Raw genomic sequence first — 16,310 nt, 5'->3', positions numbered from 1 at the left:
GTTGTACACTAGGTTTTTAATTTGGGCTGAAAACTGTTATTAAAGTTCATACCTTGTTGTTGACCGAAGGGGAGGTTGGGCTTGGAGTTCCAACCCTGCTGAGGATGAAATCCCGAGTTGGGATTATTGTTGCTCCCAACGAAGTTCGCGTCCTCTTGAGTTAATGGGCACGAAGTGCACGAGTGCCCAGTCTCGACACATGTTTCACATGTCATACGAGACTCTGAAACCTGATTAACCTCCTGGTGCGGAGATTCCAGCTTCTTCATCAGAAGTTCCAATTTGGCACCTAACATGTCAACCGTGTCCATCTGATGCACGCCCTTGGGACGGGCTGGCTGTCTTTCTCCGTTCCAACTTTGGTTGGAAGCTATCTTGCCAATCAGCACCTTTGCTCCCGTAACATTGAGAGAAAGGAAGGAACCACCCGCTGATGCGTCAACGTGGTCCTGGGCTTGCTGATTCAGGCCATGGAAGAAGTTCTGAATGATCAGTCATTCTTCTATGCCATGGTGTGGGCATGCTTGAATGTACTCCTGGAGACGTTCCCAGACTTCCGGGATGCTGTCATCCGGTAATTGCTGAATTCCGGTAATCCTATTCCGGAGGGCGTTGGTCTTGCCCACTGAAAAGTACTTGGCTAGGAATGCATTCGAACAAGCTTCCCATGTCGTGAAAGCTTCCTTGTTGGAATAGAACCATGTCTTGGCCTTCCCGAGTAGTGAGAATGGGAACAGACAAAGACGGACGTCATTCAGTGTAGTTCCTCTGGGGTTGATGGTGTTACTCACCTTTAGGAAGTTTTGGAGATGGGCATTGGCATCCTCAGATGCCTTTCCGCAGAACGGACTTGCTTGGACCATGTTCATGAGTCCAATCTTTAGCTCAAAGCCGTCATTGCCGGCTTGGTTGATGTTCAATCCAGTAGGAATGTGCCTACTGGACGGGGCAGAAAACTGACGGAGAGTCTTCTGATCCATGGATGAAGATGCTGAAGTGGAGGATGAACTGAAGGGGCAAGTGAGTCTCTTCTGAAGTGGGACGATGCGGCATCTCATGATTCTCCCAATTCTTTCTAGATTTGGGTGGAAGTTACTTGGTAGGTCGAAACCGGTCATGCATTGCTCTGCATCGATCAAAAGATGGAGAGAGCAATGGTAAGCCCGCTAGGGTTAGCGGAGACAAACTAGTAGAGTTTATCAAACTACCTATGATATCTTTAGACAATTGCTTCCCCAGCAACGGCGCTAGAAATGCTTGTTGGCGTTTCTTATGCCTGATAGAATAGATATTCTGCAAGCGCACAGAATCACTGGTGTAGCACTTCACCTTGGAGTATTCCAAGGTATCGTATTTTTCCTCAGGGAAGCACTATGGTAAAGAGTATCGTAAATTGGATGATAACCGTACTAGCTTGATCGACCGACTGACTAGACGGGGGTAAGCCAGATAGGTAAGTGAGATAAATGGCCAGGCAATGACCAGGTGACACACTGAGGTTCAACTCCTTAGAGAGGGAGCAGCTGGGAGGACAACGAGCGAGATAAGACACCTGATACACTTCTGAACTATCGAGCTAGCCTCTCTAGATCAGACTAAACACCTAACTAGTTCTCGGTAAAGCAGAGCTTACTTCGGCGGCTGGAAGAGGAAGGACTTCAGAAAGGGATGAGAGGGGAGTCCAACGGCAACCTACACTAATGCTATGAAAACACCCGAACGTGGTGGACTACAAAGGACGGATAGGGCTGTCACCACCTACCGACGACCACAATGGTTCCGTGGGGTGGAACACACTTTCTAGCTAACACTAAGGTCAGACACCACGTCTGCACTCGGTGCTAGGATTTCTCTCGAGGCCTTCGAGAGAAATCCCACTCAACCTAGAGCACTAACTTGAGATACTCTAGTCCGGGCGAGAAAACTCGTAAGATAAGATCCCGATCACTAAGAAAGATAACTTAGTCTAAGCTAAATGGAAACTTCCGCGCTCAAGCTGAACACTCAGACTTGAGTAAATAAACAACAGCGGAAAGTAAAGCTGACTCAGAAAAGTAAAGAAGATAATTTATATTGATAATGTCAAAAGAAAGATACAAGAGCTATACCAGACTTCCGACGACACCAGAATCCCGAGCAAGCTCGACTCGACTCTAACTTCCAAGCTACTAACCTACTCTAGAAAGTACAAGTGAAGAGAAAAGAGCTCCAATGGTGTGTGTTGAAGTGATGGATGGTGCTTCTATTTATAGCCCTTCCAAGGTCGGTTCACGGCCGGTATTGCAGTTAGCATTGGTTGTAAGCAGGTAAGATGGTTGAGCTTAGCTTCCATGACAAGACCCAGCCTGAGGGGCTTCCAAGTGGGGCCGGCCGGCCTCCCCTAGGCCGGCCGGCCTGGGGGTCCTGCCACGTGGCCCCCGACTTTTGGACAGCGGCTCTGATCTTATCCTTGAGGTGGTTGGCGGTTGCTTTGGTTCCACGCATGCATGTGCTAGGCCGGCCGGCCTAGGGGAGGCCGGCCAGCCTCCCACTGGCCCATCTTGGCCCTCTATTGCACCAATGTCTCACTCTACATTTGTGCTTTCTCCAGGGAAGTGCATCACTGATTCCCTCTTGATCAATGCCAATGCCTTCCGATCCATTCAATTTAACCGAGACCCAACCCTCGACTCAGAGCCTCATGAGTGTGTCACATTGCCACTGGATCGAAGCCGGGGCCGTGTTCTTGAAGGTGTTAGGCCGGCCGGCCTAGGAAAGGCCGGTCGGCCTGGGTTTTCGCCCAATTTTGCCCATTTTTGGTATACCTGCTCCTAAAATCAAAAGTCATCCAAAACTTATGGAACTCGTTAGAAATAAATAAAATATGAATGGAACATAGTGTAAAGCTCATGTTATTCCCGAGAAGTTGATGGCTAGAATGTGAATTTATGGTCGTCAACACATATATGGAGTTTTGATATGGAGTAAAAAGGCATCTGCTTGACTCAAATTGGTTGCAAGATCACAAATTAGATCCACAGGTATAATACATTTACGATCTGATTAGGTTAGTGCACAGATAATTGCATACTCCTTTCATGATGGACTTTATTTATTGGGTCATGCTTCTTTAGCATGCCATCTTTTCTCTCTCTCTCTCTCTCTCTCTCTCTCTCTCTCTCTCTCTCTTTCTTGGGTCATGCTCCTTGGACATGCTATCTTTTTCTCTCTTCTTTTTTTTAATATGATTGTCAGTCAGTACTTATGGAGCATTTATTTTCATCTGTGCACACAATCCTTAATCATGAACGCAAATAAAGTATAACCATGATGGGTCACAAAATTTGGTCGAGCTCAACACGTAGTCAAGAGTCATATGCAAAAGATTTTTCGTGGAATGTATCATATGGCTCTGGTAGGGAAAGGTACACGGAGGAAAAGACCATGAACTTAATTTTTCTTATTTTTATAAATAAATTCCCCAACTTGTCAACATGTAAGGATAAACAACTTAGAGCAAAGACATATCACGTTATTCAACAATTAAGCATCATAGGGTCCCTAAAAAGATTTGGTTCACAAACTCAAGCGTAGCAGGAAACATCAATTATGCAAGTACTCATCAAGAACTCCTTTTAGAAGATTTTAAATAGTTTTAGATATTTAGGAGATTATGCTCATGTTTCAAAACGCTATAGGGAGGAAACAAGTGAGGTAGTGCAAACTCAGAAGTCGGAGCGAGAGGTGTGCGTGACGTATGAGGATGATAGTAGCGTGTATGTGCGACGTCACGGGATCTCCCCCCACACTTGTTTTCGACCTGCTCATCGATCATAGACAAAATAAAAATATGAAAGATAAAAGGGCTCTACCGGCATTAACACCGGGGAGCCAAAGTTCTTATTCAAACAAACTGAACTAATCCTGGGGCGTGAACTAAACCGAACTAAGCCTAAACAAATTAACCTAACTAGCACCCAAACTAAACTAATCTAATGATAATGACCTTTTTAGGAGGTGAGTCCTAGTAAAGGTCCTTGTGGCCCATAGCCTCATATAAGCGCTTCATCTTAGCGCTTAGACCACGACAGAGAAGACTGAGGTTGTCCCGAAGTTCTTCGACCTCTATCTTTCTCTCTACAAGCTGGTCCTCGAGGCGCCTATTCTCTAGGCGCAGCTGCTGTACCATCGCGGTGAGGTCGGCGAAGGTTGGCCCCTCCGTAGTAGTGTCGCCCTTTGGCTTAGCTGGCGACGACTGAGATCTCACCTTCCTGGGAGAAGGACTGGCTGCTGCACCCCTCTTCTGAGCATCCAGGGTCCGAGTTGGGGTTGCCCCCTGCCCGGACACCGGGCGCTCTTCTGTGGCATAGGGCTGGTGGGTGCATCTTGGGGTGGCGTAGAAGACCCCGTTGTCGCGCCCTCCTTAAAAAGCTGCTTGGCGATCGGCTTCCACGGGGATGGAACCTCCATGGAAGGTCTTCTGTAGGGACTCTGAGTGCGAGCCCTCATTTTTCCCATCTTGAGAGGTGATGGTGACCTCACTACAGAACGGGGGCGACGGCTTCCACTGGCCCTTCGTTGTTCCCAATGGAGGGAATTATCACCAAGGGTTGCACAAAGGTCGCCTGGTCCTCCACCATCGCGTCAACGGCAGGGATTGGTGCGTCGGACGGCGGTGGAATCGTGGAACGGGCAGCGGCCGACGTTGTGGTTAAGGATTTCAGGGTTCCCTCGCCGGCCATGGCTTGTGGATGGTGGGATGCTGCTAGAATTGATGGAGGTTTTGGAGTAGATGGAAGCAAGGTGGAGGGGGAAAGGGTTTATGTTTTCTGGGGAAGAAGCATGTAAACTCTCCTTTTCTCCTCGCGAACACCATCGTCCCTCATGGGTTTGGGCTTGGCATGGGTTAGAGAGGCCATGCATCGAGGATGGGACACATTGGGGCCAGCCCATGCACGGCCGACCATGTGGTCGGCCGACCATGGCTAGGCCCCACTAGGCCCCAGCTTCCTCTGTTCGACAGGTAGGGCTAGAGACGTTATAATTATTATGGGCCCCACCTGCCATTTTGGCCTATATTTCTCTTAATTAGGTATATGAGCGTGATCGACTAAGTCAATCACAACTATTTCTTCATCAAGAGCTTTGTTATGGTCTAGAAAAAGTTTTAGGCGATGACCGTTTACCTTAAAGGCATTCCCATCATCATCTTGTATCGTGATAGCTCCATGAGACGATGTGTCGATGACGTGGTACGGTCCCAGCCGCTTGCTGCGTAATTTCCCGTGACCAAACAATTTGACCCTAGAATTGAAAAGCAATACCTTGTCTCCAGGGATGAAGATCTTAGGCTTCAACCGCTTATCATGCCATCTCTTGGTTCTTTCTTTGTAGATCGAGGCACTGTTATAAGCTTTATCTCTTCATTCCTTCAGTTCTGAGATCTGGCGCTTCCGGTGCTCTCCGGCTTGTTTTAGATCCATGTTCCATTTCCAAATAGCCCAATGCACTCTGTGCTCCAGCTCTACGGGTAAATGGCAAGTTTTCCCATAGACAATCTAGTAGGGTGACATTCCAATGGGTGTCTTGTACACTGTGCGGTATGCCCATAGAGCATCCAGCAGCTTCAGCTTCCATCCCCTCCCCATCTCATTCATGGTCTTCTGCAGAATATTCTTGATTTGTTTGTTGGATGTTTCTGCCTGACCGCTGGTCTGGGGATGATACAGGGTCGCGATGTTATGCCTGGTCCCTAGTTCTTTGAGAAAGTTTCGGAAGGCCGAGTCGATGAAGTGCGACCCTCCATCACTAATTACCATCCTTGGTGTGCCAAACCTTGGGAAGATAATCTCATGAAACATCTTACAGGCGTGCTTTGCATCTGCGGCCCTGCATGGCATGGCTTCTGTGGCAGAACCACCTGAATTATTCTGGCTCAAGTGCACTGGCCATCACCATAAAGGCTAAACCGACTCAAACGCACTTCAAACAGAACAATTCTTGGTCTGTCGGGTAACGTCCCGATACAACCACCGGATCTCGGATCGAACAAGCATACCCCGCACGAAGGCGAGTCCAGAGATAATACAACCATATATTTTACAACACAGGCATAGTAGTTATTACAACATGTTCAAAGTATTATTACAGGTCCAAACTTAGTAAAATGTTATACAAGACATAAGTTTAAAGTTCAAAGTTAAAGCAGCGGAAAGATAACACGACGGCTACAACACGTCGCAAAAGGATACCAAGCTAGCCCAAGCAAGGTATCACTTGTTGGGGTCATTGCCGGCCGGGGACGGATCCCATTCCACGGACCAGCCAGGAGGCAAAGAGCAGGGCCAAGTCAGACTAGCGGTCTGGTCCTCAAAACTCATACCTGAAATAGGATTCAACAGCAAGGCTGAGTATACTAATACTCAGCAAGACTTAACCGTCAACGGATATACTTAGTCCACTTAACTAGACTATGCAGGGTTCTGTAAGGCTCTGGTTTTCCTTTTTGCTGAAAAGCAACAAAGAGTAGGTCCTTAATTTCACATTTTAGCTGTCAATATTCTAGTTGATTAACCATTCTATGTAAGCAACTAATTCTAATCAACCATGGTAGAACTTTAGTGAAACATCAAGATTGATCATAATAACATTACTATTATTACTCTGTGTGGCAAAGGGATCAAGTAGTCTCAATATCCGTGAGAAACGGACGATTCGAATCGGATTTCCAACCTTGCAAGGTAAACCTAACACACACGTTTGGAACACCGTCGGTTCGTTCCCAAACAACCGTTGACCTTTCATTCCGGCTTGTGGATAGGGTCACTGTGGCAGAACCACCTGAATTATCCCGGCTCAAGTGCGCAGGCCATCACCATAAAGGCAACACCGGCTCAAACGCACTTCAAACGGAACAATTCTTGGTCTGTCGGGTAACGTCCCGATACAACCACCGGTTCTCGGATCGAACAAGCATACCCCGCACGAAGGCGAGTCCAGAGATATTACAACCACAATTTTACAACACAGGCAAAGTAGTGATTACAAACCAGTTCAAACCATTATTACAAAACCAAATTTAGTAAAACAATTATACAAGCCATAAGTGTAAAGATTCAGAGTTCAAACAGCGGAAGAGAAAAGCGACGGCTACAACACGTCGTAAAGGTATACCAAGCTAGCCCAAGCAAGGTATCACTCGTCAAGGTCATTGCCGGCCGAAGACGTATCCCACTCTACGGACCATCCAGGAGGCAAAGAGCAAGGATAGGTCAAGCTAGCGATCTGGTCCTCAAAACTCATACCTGAAAAAGGGTTTCAACAGCAAGGCTGAGTATTCTAATACTCAGCAAGACTTAACCATCAACGAGTATATGTAGCCCACTTTAGCTAGACTATGCAAGGTTCTGTGAGGCTCTGGTTTTCCTTTTTGCTGAAAAGCAATAAAGAGTAGGTCCTTACTTTCAAGTTTTAGCTTCCAAAATTCTAGTTGATTAACCATTCTATGTAAGCAATTACTATCCAATCATGGTAGAACTCTAAGCAAACATCAAGATTGATCATAATACTGTTGCTCTTATTACTCTGTGTGGTAAAGAGATCAAGCAGTCCCAAATTATGGGAAGCAGACGATTCGAATCAAATTTGTTAACCTGGCCAGGCAGACCTAACACACACGTTTGGAACACCGTCGGGTCGTTCCCAAACAATCGTTTGCCTTTCTTTCCGGCTTGTGGATAGGAACACTCTCCCCGACTATAGGGCTCCAAGGTCCAACCTTGTCCCTCCTAGTCGTGGTGTTGATCAACATAAACATAAAACCCTATCTCTAAGAGAGAGTGTCAGTATATCCACTCCCCGGTCCAATCGGTTACTAGGCTTACCGCGTACCATATTTACGGCATGTGGCTAGTACATTCAAAACCTTAACCAGCACTACCACACACCGCGACCTTAGCAAGTTCATCAACACAGACGAGGTCTCATACAAGGTCATGATATCGAACACAACCCCGTCCGTCGTCCTTATATTGATAACAGAAAGTAAACAAGCAGTTCCTATAAAGCTCGCGAGTGACAGGCAATCACTTGACTTTTACCGGACCTATAAACTTAGCAATTAATCGAACTCAGGTCTAGTGTTCAGTACATAGATTCCTAGGATCATGCATCTAGGGTTTCAATTCAAATCCTAAGAACTATAAATGCACAAGTAAGTAATAACAGTAGATGATAATAATTTGAAATATAGATTATGTCCGGGGCTTGTCTTCTCGGTAGTCACTAACTATTTCAGCCCTGGGCTCTTCCGAACTTTGGTCCGGGGCTTCAGTTAGTACGGCAGTGTTCACTTGAGCTTCGAGATAACCTCCTTCGGAATCCGGGATCAACTCGTACGTCCCGTCTGATAAAGCAGTCGTATCTATATGTAATGCAAGAACACTATTATAAACACACTCACGATGTGGTGAAGCTAAGCAAACAAAATTAATACATACATGGGCAATCGTTTATAGAGTAGTAACTCAACATTTCTAACTACACAAGGCATCATGATCAACAGCACAAGAAAGCTATACTAACTTCCTAAACAAGTGGGAGTAGCTTCCTATAGCAATTAAATCATGGTTTGTTAATAAATCAACAACTCAGATGACAAACAGTAATAAATTTAGCAAAAATTACACTAAACAGAATATTAACAGAGTAAGCTATCCTGTAAATTTCATGCCAAAACATACAACAATTTATTCAAAACAAATCATTCATTCAGACAACACCTAGAACAAGATTGAATTATACAGGTTAAACCATAGTAAAACGGAATCTCAAAATTTAACAGTAGGTAGACACAGGTATGAGTTAGCTACTGTGAAGTTTTCATGATTTTGTCTACAAATAATTAATTGTGAGAAAATAAACAAAACAGACATCAACTTAAAAAGATTCATTTTTAGCTCCTGTTCTAGTCATGAACTGGTGCTCAAACTTCATGGACAAGCTAAACTATTCAAAAAGAACACTCATAAATATTTTCAGGATTTATAATAAAAAAACTATTTATCATAATTAAAGTCTACTAAACAAGAATTAAATAAAAGAAATAGCTAAACATGAGAACTGACCATGAAATTTTTATAGAAACACTAGTGTCACAAGAAAAAACGACCATAAAAATTTCAGAGCATAACAAGGCATCAAACAATAAATAAGAAAAAGATAAAACAACTAGTATTTATGCACCTAGTAACATAAATCTAATTTTCCAGCAAACATTTTCAACTAACACCTAGAATATTATGATTCTACTGCATAGAGCTACTCTAAAGGATTCCAAAACATCAAAGTTTATATTTTTCTGAATTTCCTACGAATTTCTATGGAATTTCAAAGTTTACAGCAAAAATTACAAAGGGGCCTTGCTTCTACTATTCAAATGAGTCTAGGGCTATTCAAATAACCCCCTGGGGTTTCTTGAATTTCAAACTCGAGGTCCTTGGCCGGCTGGGGAAGGACAGAGGAATGATGGCCGGCCTTTACCGGCGAGAGGAGTCGCCGGCGGCGAGGGTGGGGTTGGGGGAAATGGAGAGCAGGCCAAGGCGGACCTCCTAGTGTACTTGGCACGTCGGGAGAGGGTTGGAGGAGGGCGGTCGGCGGTGGACGGTGAGACGGCGGCGGAGGCGCTCGTCGGCGGGGGTACTCCGGTGGCACTGGGCGGCGATGGCCGAGTCGGTGAGCACCGGTGGGAGTGTGGGATGCTCGTGGGAGGGTTAATTTGGGTAGGAGGAGGGCCGGAGCAATGAGCTCCACGGTGAGCAGGTGGCGGCGGAGCTCTGCGCGGCGGCGGAGCTCGACGTCGAGGGGTTTTGGTGGATGATAGGCGATGAGAAAAGGACAGTGAGCTGTGCGAGGCTCGAGCGGTGCTAATGGCGGGGTCAGCACGGGCGGAGCGGCTGTGGAGACGCGATTCGACGGTGAGGTCAGCTCGTCGGCGTTCAAGTGGATGGCGGCGGCGTTCTGGAGTTTCTGAGCGAGGAGTTGGCGAAGGAATGCGCGGAATAGAATAGGGGGGTGCCACTTGTTCTGGAGCGCGTGCGAGATAGAGCTCCGGGGTTCTACAGTGGGCCAGCCATGGCGGCGGCGAGGTGGCGACCGGCGGGCGGCCTGGGGTGCGTGGCAGAGCGGAGAGGCACCAGCGCGAGGGCAAGAGCGGCGAGGAATGCTCAGGCGCGACGCGTGGAGTGCTTGGCAAGCAGGAGGTGGCCTGGGGGCGGCCCAGCGCGGTGGGCGGGCGGCGCTGTCAGTCGGTGGTGAGAAGCAGAGCAGCAAGCAGGCAGGAGGAAGGGGAAAAGGGCCGATTTGCAATTTCCAAAAATTCCAGGGACCTGAATGTAAACAAGCAATAACTTTTAAACTAAAGCTCAAATGAAAAAGTGTCCAACATGAAAGTTGTTCAACTTTTCGAGATCTACAACTTTGATATTGTGTAAAAATTTATTTGATCAAAGATTCAAGAGCTATTTTTGAAAACATAGGAGGGATTTTGAATTCCAGGGAATTTTGCCTTTTTCAATGCAAATTCACTTTAAACTTAGACTTAAAAGCAAAATTTGCTGCCCTGTAATAAATGCACTGAATTTTGCAAATAAACCCTCCACAAAAGCTATAATCACACAACCTATTCAAATAAAACTATAGAGAGGACCTTGCATAAAATTATAATTACACATATAACCTTTATATTTACAAAAAGATCCTTTTTCAAGCAATTCAAGCACATGATGCATAAAATAGATACACAACTATTGTGCAGACACCTAGGGTGTCACAGTCACTCTCCCCGACTACAGGGCACCAACTTCCTCCCTGCACCTGTGGTGTTGCGCGACATAAATATAAATAAAAACCTATCTCTAAGGGAGAGTGAAAGGTATATCCACTCACCGGGCCGATCAGCTACTAGGCTTACCGCGTACCATATTTACGGCATGTGGCTAGTACGTTCAAACACTTAACCACCGCTACCACACACTGCGGCCTTATCAAGTTCATCAACACAGACGGACTTCAATAAATCCGCCCATGATCCTTATAGTGATTGCAGGAAGTAAATAATCAACTCCTATAAGCTCGCGAGTGACAGACAATCACTCGACTTTTACCGGTCCTATTAGCATAGCATCTAACTCGGACTCAAATCTAGTGTTCAATCAGTAGGAACCTAGAATTATGCAACTACGGTTTTCAATCAATTCCAATAACTTAAATGCACAAGTAAATAATAACGATAAGTTGCATAATTTGAAATACTGGGTTTATGTCCGGGTCTTGCCTTCGCTGTAGTCACTAGCTAAATCAGCCTTGGGCTCTTCCGGACTTTGGTCCGGGTCTTCAGTCAGTGCAGCGGCGTTCACCTGGGCTTCTTGATCACCTCCTTCGGACTCTGGAATCAGCTCGTACGTCCCGTTAGCTAGAACAGTCGTATCTATATGTGATGCAAGAAACGGTATTACAATCATACACACTTCGCGATAAAGTTGCAGTCTAACAACTAGCAAACATAATTTAGCATATGAGCAATTGTTTATAGAGTAGTTATTTAACATTTCTTACTACACAAAACAACATGATTAACCTCACAAGACAACTTGACTATCTTCACAAAGTAAGTTTTAGCTGGTTCACATAGCATGTAAATCATGGTTTGCTAAAAATTGAGCAACTCAGTACACAACCAGTATTTAAATTCAGCAAAATTACTTCAAACAGTAAGTACAGAGAGCAATCTATCCTGTAAATTTCATACCATTTCATTCAGCCAATTATTCAGAATAAAACATTTATTTAGACAGCACCTATAAAAAGACTAAATTCTACAGACTAAACTAGAGGAAATCAAAGGCTATAAATTTAACAGGACATCGATACAGAGCTAACACAGCAATTTAAAATTTTTCAGAATTTATCTAGGCTCAAAACAGAAGTAATAATTTTGACGAAATTAAACTACATATGGTAATACTAATTAGTACAGAAAGTTCTATAATGTTTCTAGATCTCAAATTTTACAGAAATGAACATATAACTAAAATAGAGTTCCACAAATATTCTCAGATTTTTCTAAGTAAGGAAACTATTTATTATAGTTAAAGCCTACTTAACAAGCATTAAATCAATGATATAGTTAAACAGATCTAAAATTCCCCAAACTTTCGCAATAGCAAGGTTTTAGTGACATGCATTCATGGAAAAAGTTTCAGACACAGACTTTAATATTTCTGCCAGCATAAATACATTAGCAAAACTAGTAGATCTAGGAATCTTGAAACTTTGACCTAGTTAATGGTGTCAAAAGGTGTTCAAATTTTTATCATATACTAGTAGCACTGCAAGACACATTATAGCCAAAAATCACATGAAGTTACTGAGTACAACTCTTAGAACAATTTCTCTCCATTTATTCTTCCATTATCCTAGAGAATAAAATATCCAGAATTTGTCCAGGGGTCTGTGGACAAACTTGTAGATCTTGTCGCAAGGATTCCAAAATGTTTTGATATATATTTTTCTAATTTTTCTACCAATTTTTAGGCATTTTTTAAATTCACTGGTTTGAATGCTATTGTTCATGTACATTTTTCGATCTAGCCCTGGAACTTTCTTTTCTTTTCAATGGAGGTCCCTGGCCGGAGCAGGGGAGGCACGGCGCGGCTAATCCCGGCAAGGATGGTCGCGAGAGGTGGGGGCTAGGTAGGGGAATAGCTAGAGGACGTCGACGCGCACCTTTTGGTGCCCGAGATTGAAGCCGGGGTGGTCGGGAAGGTGGTCGCCGGTGTGGATGGCGGCGGTTCGGCGTAGGTCGTCGGCGGGGAGGTTGGTTCGGCGGTCGGGGGTGGGAAAGGAGTGGCCGGGGAGCAGCGCGAGAGCGAGGTGGAGCTAGGGATGGGGTCCGCGCAGGTGGAGCGGCCGTGCAGGAGCGGGCGACGGTGAGCTGAAGCTAGCCGGTGTTCGGGCAGGCGGTGGTGGCGTTCTGGAGGTTCGGGGCGGGGAACTGGCGAGGGAATGTGGGGATTGGGATGCGGGAGTTCTCCTGGTGCTGAAGCACACGAGAGGAGGGGAGCCGGGGCTCTTCCCCGATCTCGCCATGGCGGCGGCGATGTGGCGGCCGCGGAGACGGTCGGGGCAGCGTGGCGAGGTGAGGAGGGCTCCATCGCAGGTGGGAGTGGGGCCTGGGGGTTGCGAGGGTGCCGCATGTGGCAGTGGGGCAGCAGGAGGTGGCCTCCCAGCCTTCCTGAGCGGCGGCGGCGCCGCTCTGCGCCGGCGGCAGAGGAAACAGAGAGAGAGGAGGAAGACGACAGGCTGGACCTGTTTGCAAATTCAGAAAAGTTTAGGGGTCCTACTGTAAAGCAAAAATAACTCCTAAACTAGGGCTCAAATAGAAAAGTGCCCAACATGAAAGTTGTTCAACTTTTCAAGTTCTACAACTTTGATGTTGTGCAAAAATTGATTTGACCTAAGGTTGAAAAGTTATTTTGAAAACATAGAAAGGATTTTGAATTTAATGGACTTTCGTCTTTTCCAAAACAAATTCACCTTAATTTTAGACTGAAAAGTAAAATTTCCTGCCATGTAATGATTACACTGAATTTTACAAAGAAACCCTCTACAAAAGCAACATTCACCCATCTTATTCAAATTAAATTATAGGAAGGACCTTGCATCAAATCATATTTACACAATTAACCTTATATTTTTAAAATAAGACCCTTGTTCAAGCAATTTAAGCACATGATGCATAGAATAAATGCAGTTCTACTATGCAGACACCTAGGGTGTCACAGCTTCGACCCATTTGGAGACGTAGTCCACGGCGACCAAGATATACTCGCAACCTTGGGATTTTACGAAAGGTCCCATATAGTCGTTGCCCCCAAACGTCGAATAGTTCGACTTGAATGTTATAAGTTAGGGGCATCGCATTACGAGTTGTGATCCCTCTATGCCTATGGCAATTTGGACATCTTCGGATGAAGTTTCTAGTGTCTTCATACATAGATGGCCAATAGAATCCACTTTACCAGATTTTCGCCTGAGTGCGAAATACACCATAGTGGCTTCCATATGGTGTTGCATGGCACTCTTCTATAATCTTGCGTCCTTCTGCCATTGGTACACAACATCTGAGCAACCCATCTGCACACACTCGGTACAGATATGGTGCATCCCATAAGTGGCGTCTGCTCTCGTAGATCAACTTCTTTTTGCTCTCCCCCGAGGGTATATACCCTGAAACCATAAAGTTCACGATATTCGCGTACCAAGGGTGCGAAGCTATTACCTCGAGGAGCATATTGTCCCGTAGGAAGTCATTTATCGGCGGATCTTGAGTACCGGTGATTGGCATGCGCGATAAATGATCCGCCACTGAATTCTCTACTCCTTTCTTACCCTTAATTTCTAAATCAAATTATTGAAGTAGAAGAATCCATCTGATCAGCCTTGGTTTAGCATCCTTCTTGGTGAGGAGGTACTTGAGTGCAGCGTGGTCGGTGTAGACTATGACCTTTATCCCCATTAGATAGGATCTAAACTTGTCGATAGCAAAGACGACTGCTAGGAGTTCTTTCTCTATTGTGGCATAATTAAGCTGGGCTCCTGTGAGTGTCTTGCTGGTGTACGCAATCGCGTGATGCTTTTTATCCTTGGTTTGCCCAAGCACGGCCCCCACCGCATAATCACTAGCGTCACACATGATCTCTAACGGGAGCTTCCAATCTAGGGGTTGTATGATTGGAGCTGAGACGAGTGCCTTCTTGAGAGTTTCAAAGGCTTTATGACACTCGTCGGTGAATTGGAAAGGGACATCCTTAGCTAGGAGGCTCATGAGAGGTTCAGCAATCTGAGAGATGTTCGCAATGAACCGTCGATAGAATCCCGCATGGCCTAGGAAGGTTCGGATTTCATTCACATTGGTGGGAGGCGGAAGTCGCTCAATGACTTCAATTTTTGTCTTGTCCACCTCTATCTCTCTCTCGGACACCATGTGTCCTTAGACGATGCCTTCACGGACCATAAAATAACATTTCTCCCAGTTGAGGATCAGGTCCTTTTCTTGGCATCTCTGCAAGACCATGTCCAAATTTTCTAGACAATGATCGAAAGTCGTTCCATAGATCGAGAAGTCATCTATGAAGACTTTCATAATTTCTTCGATCATATCTGAGAAAATGGACATCATGCACCTTTGGAACGATGCAAGTGCATTGCATAGCCCAAACGACATTCGTCGGTAGGCGTACGTTCCATAAGGGCATGTGAACATAGTCTTGCTTTGGTCTTCAGGATGGATGGGTATTTGATGATAGCCAAAATAACCATCAAGGAAACAAAAGTAGAAATTCTTCGCCAACCGCTCTTCATCGATGAAAGGCAGCGGGAAGTGATCCATCTTTGTGGTCTTGTTGAGTTTCCTGTAGTCTATACACATCCTCCTTCTTGTGACGGTTCGTTGCGGAATTAGCTTGTTCTTGCTATTTTCCACTAGCATCATGCCTCCTTTCTTTCGCACGACCTGAACTGGGCTAACCCACTCGCTATACGGAACAGGATAGATGATTCCGGCGTCTAGGAGTTTGAGGACCTCTTTGTTTACTACCTCCCTCATAGCATTGTTCAACCTTCATTGGGGTTCTTTAGAGGGTGCTATTTCGGGATCCAAAGGAATCCAGTGGGTGCAAAGAGTGGGGCTGATGCCCTTGAGATCCTATAGGGTAAAGCCTAAGACTGATTAGTGCTTTTCTAGGACAGCGATGGGCTTGTTTGTCTCCTCCTCCAAAATTTTATCGCTGATGATCAAAAGAGACTCTACATCTCTATTTAGAAAAGTGTATCTAAGCCCAGAAGGTAAAGGCGTTAGCTCAATCAGAGGTCGTGATGGCCTTTCGGTCTTGGGCAGTTCGAAGGTCTCATTAGAGTCTTCGTCTGCCTCGATGACTTCTTCTAGATTTCCTTTGATATCCTCCTCGAGGTCTGAGTCAGAAGACTCGAGATCGAAAGTGGCCATTATTTCCTCGATTGGATCGAGAATAGGGGGATCCTATCAGACCCGGGGCAGCGGGACTGCTCACAGGCGTAGAATGTTCTAGAGTAAGGGATAGCTCATGGATGTACCTTACCTCTCTTGTAAACTACCCGAATAGGCGTAGAACTAGCTGCAGTACAAAGGAAACTACCCGATTGTGCTGTAGTTGGACTCCAACTGTACCCGGCTAGGACTTTCCATGTAACCCTATTCCCCCGGATATATAAGGGCGGACAGGGACCCCCTCGAA

At 45.5% G+C, this 16,310-nt stretch overlaps 1 non-coding gene across 1 annotated transcript; it reads left to right on the top strand.

The window, feature by feature from the left end:
* The first annotated feature begins 504 nt into the window (after positions 1-504).
* On the top strand, positions 505-611 carry LOC120668196. The gene has a single exon (XR_005672294.1). It is a non-coding gene; the product is annotated as a small nucleolar RNA R71 (small nucleolar RNA).
* Positions 612-16,310: the final 15,699 nt, after the last annotated feature.

Source organism: Panicum virgatum, chromosome 3N (genome assembly GCF_016808335.1).
Source record: "Panicum virgatum strain AP13 chromosome 3N, P.virgatum_v5, whole genome shotgun sequence".
NCBI classification, from domain to species: Eukaryota; Viridiplantae; Streptophyta; class Magnoliopsida; order Poales; family Poaceae; genus Panicum; species Panicum virgatum.
The sequence above is the reverse complement of the archived record's forward strand: the minus strand, read 5'-3'. Positions and strand labels throughout refer to the sequence as shown.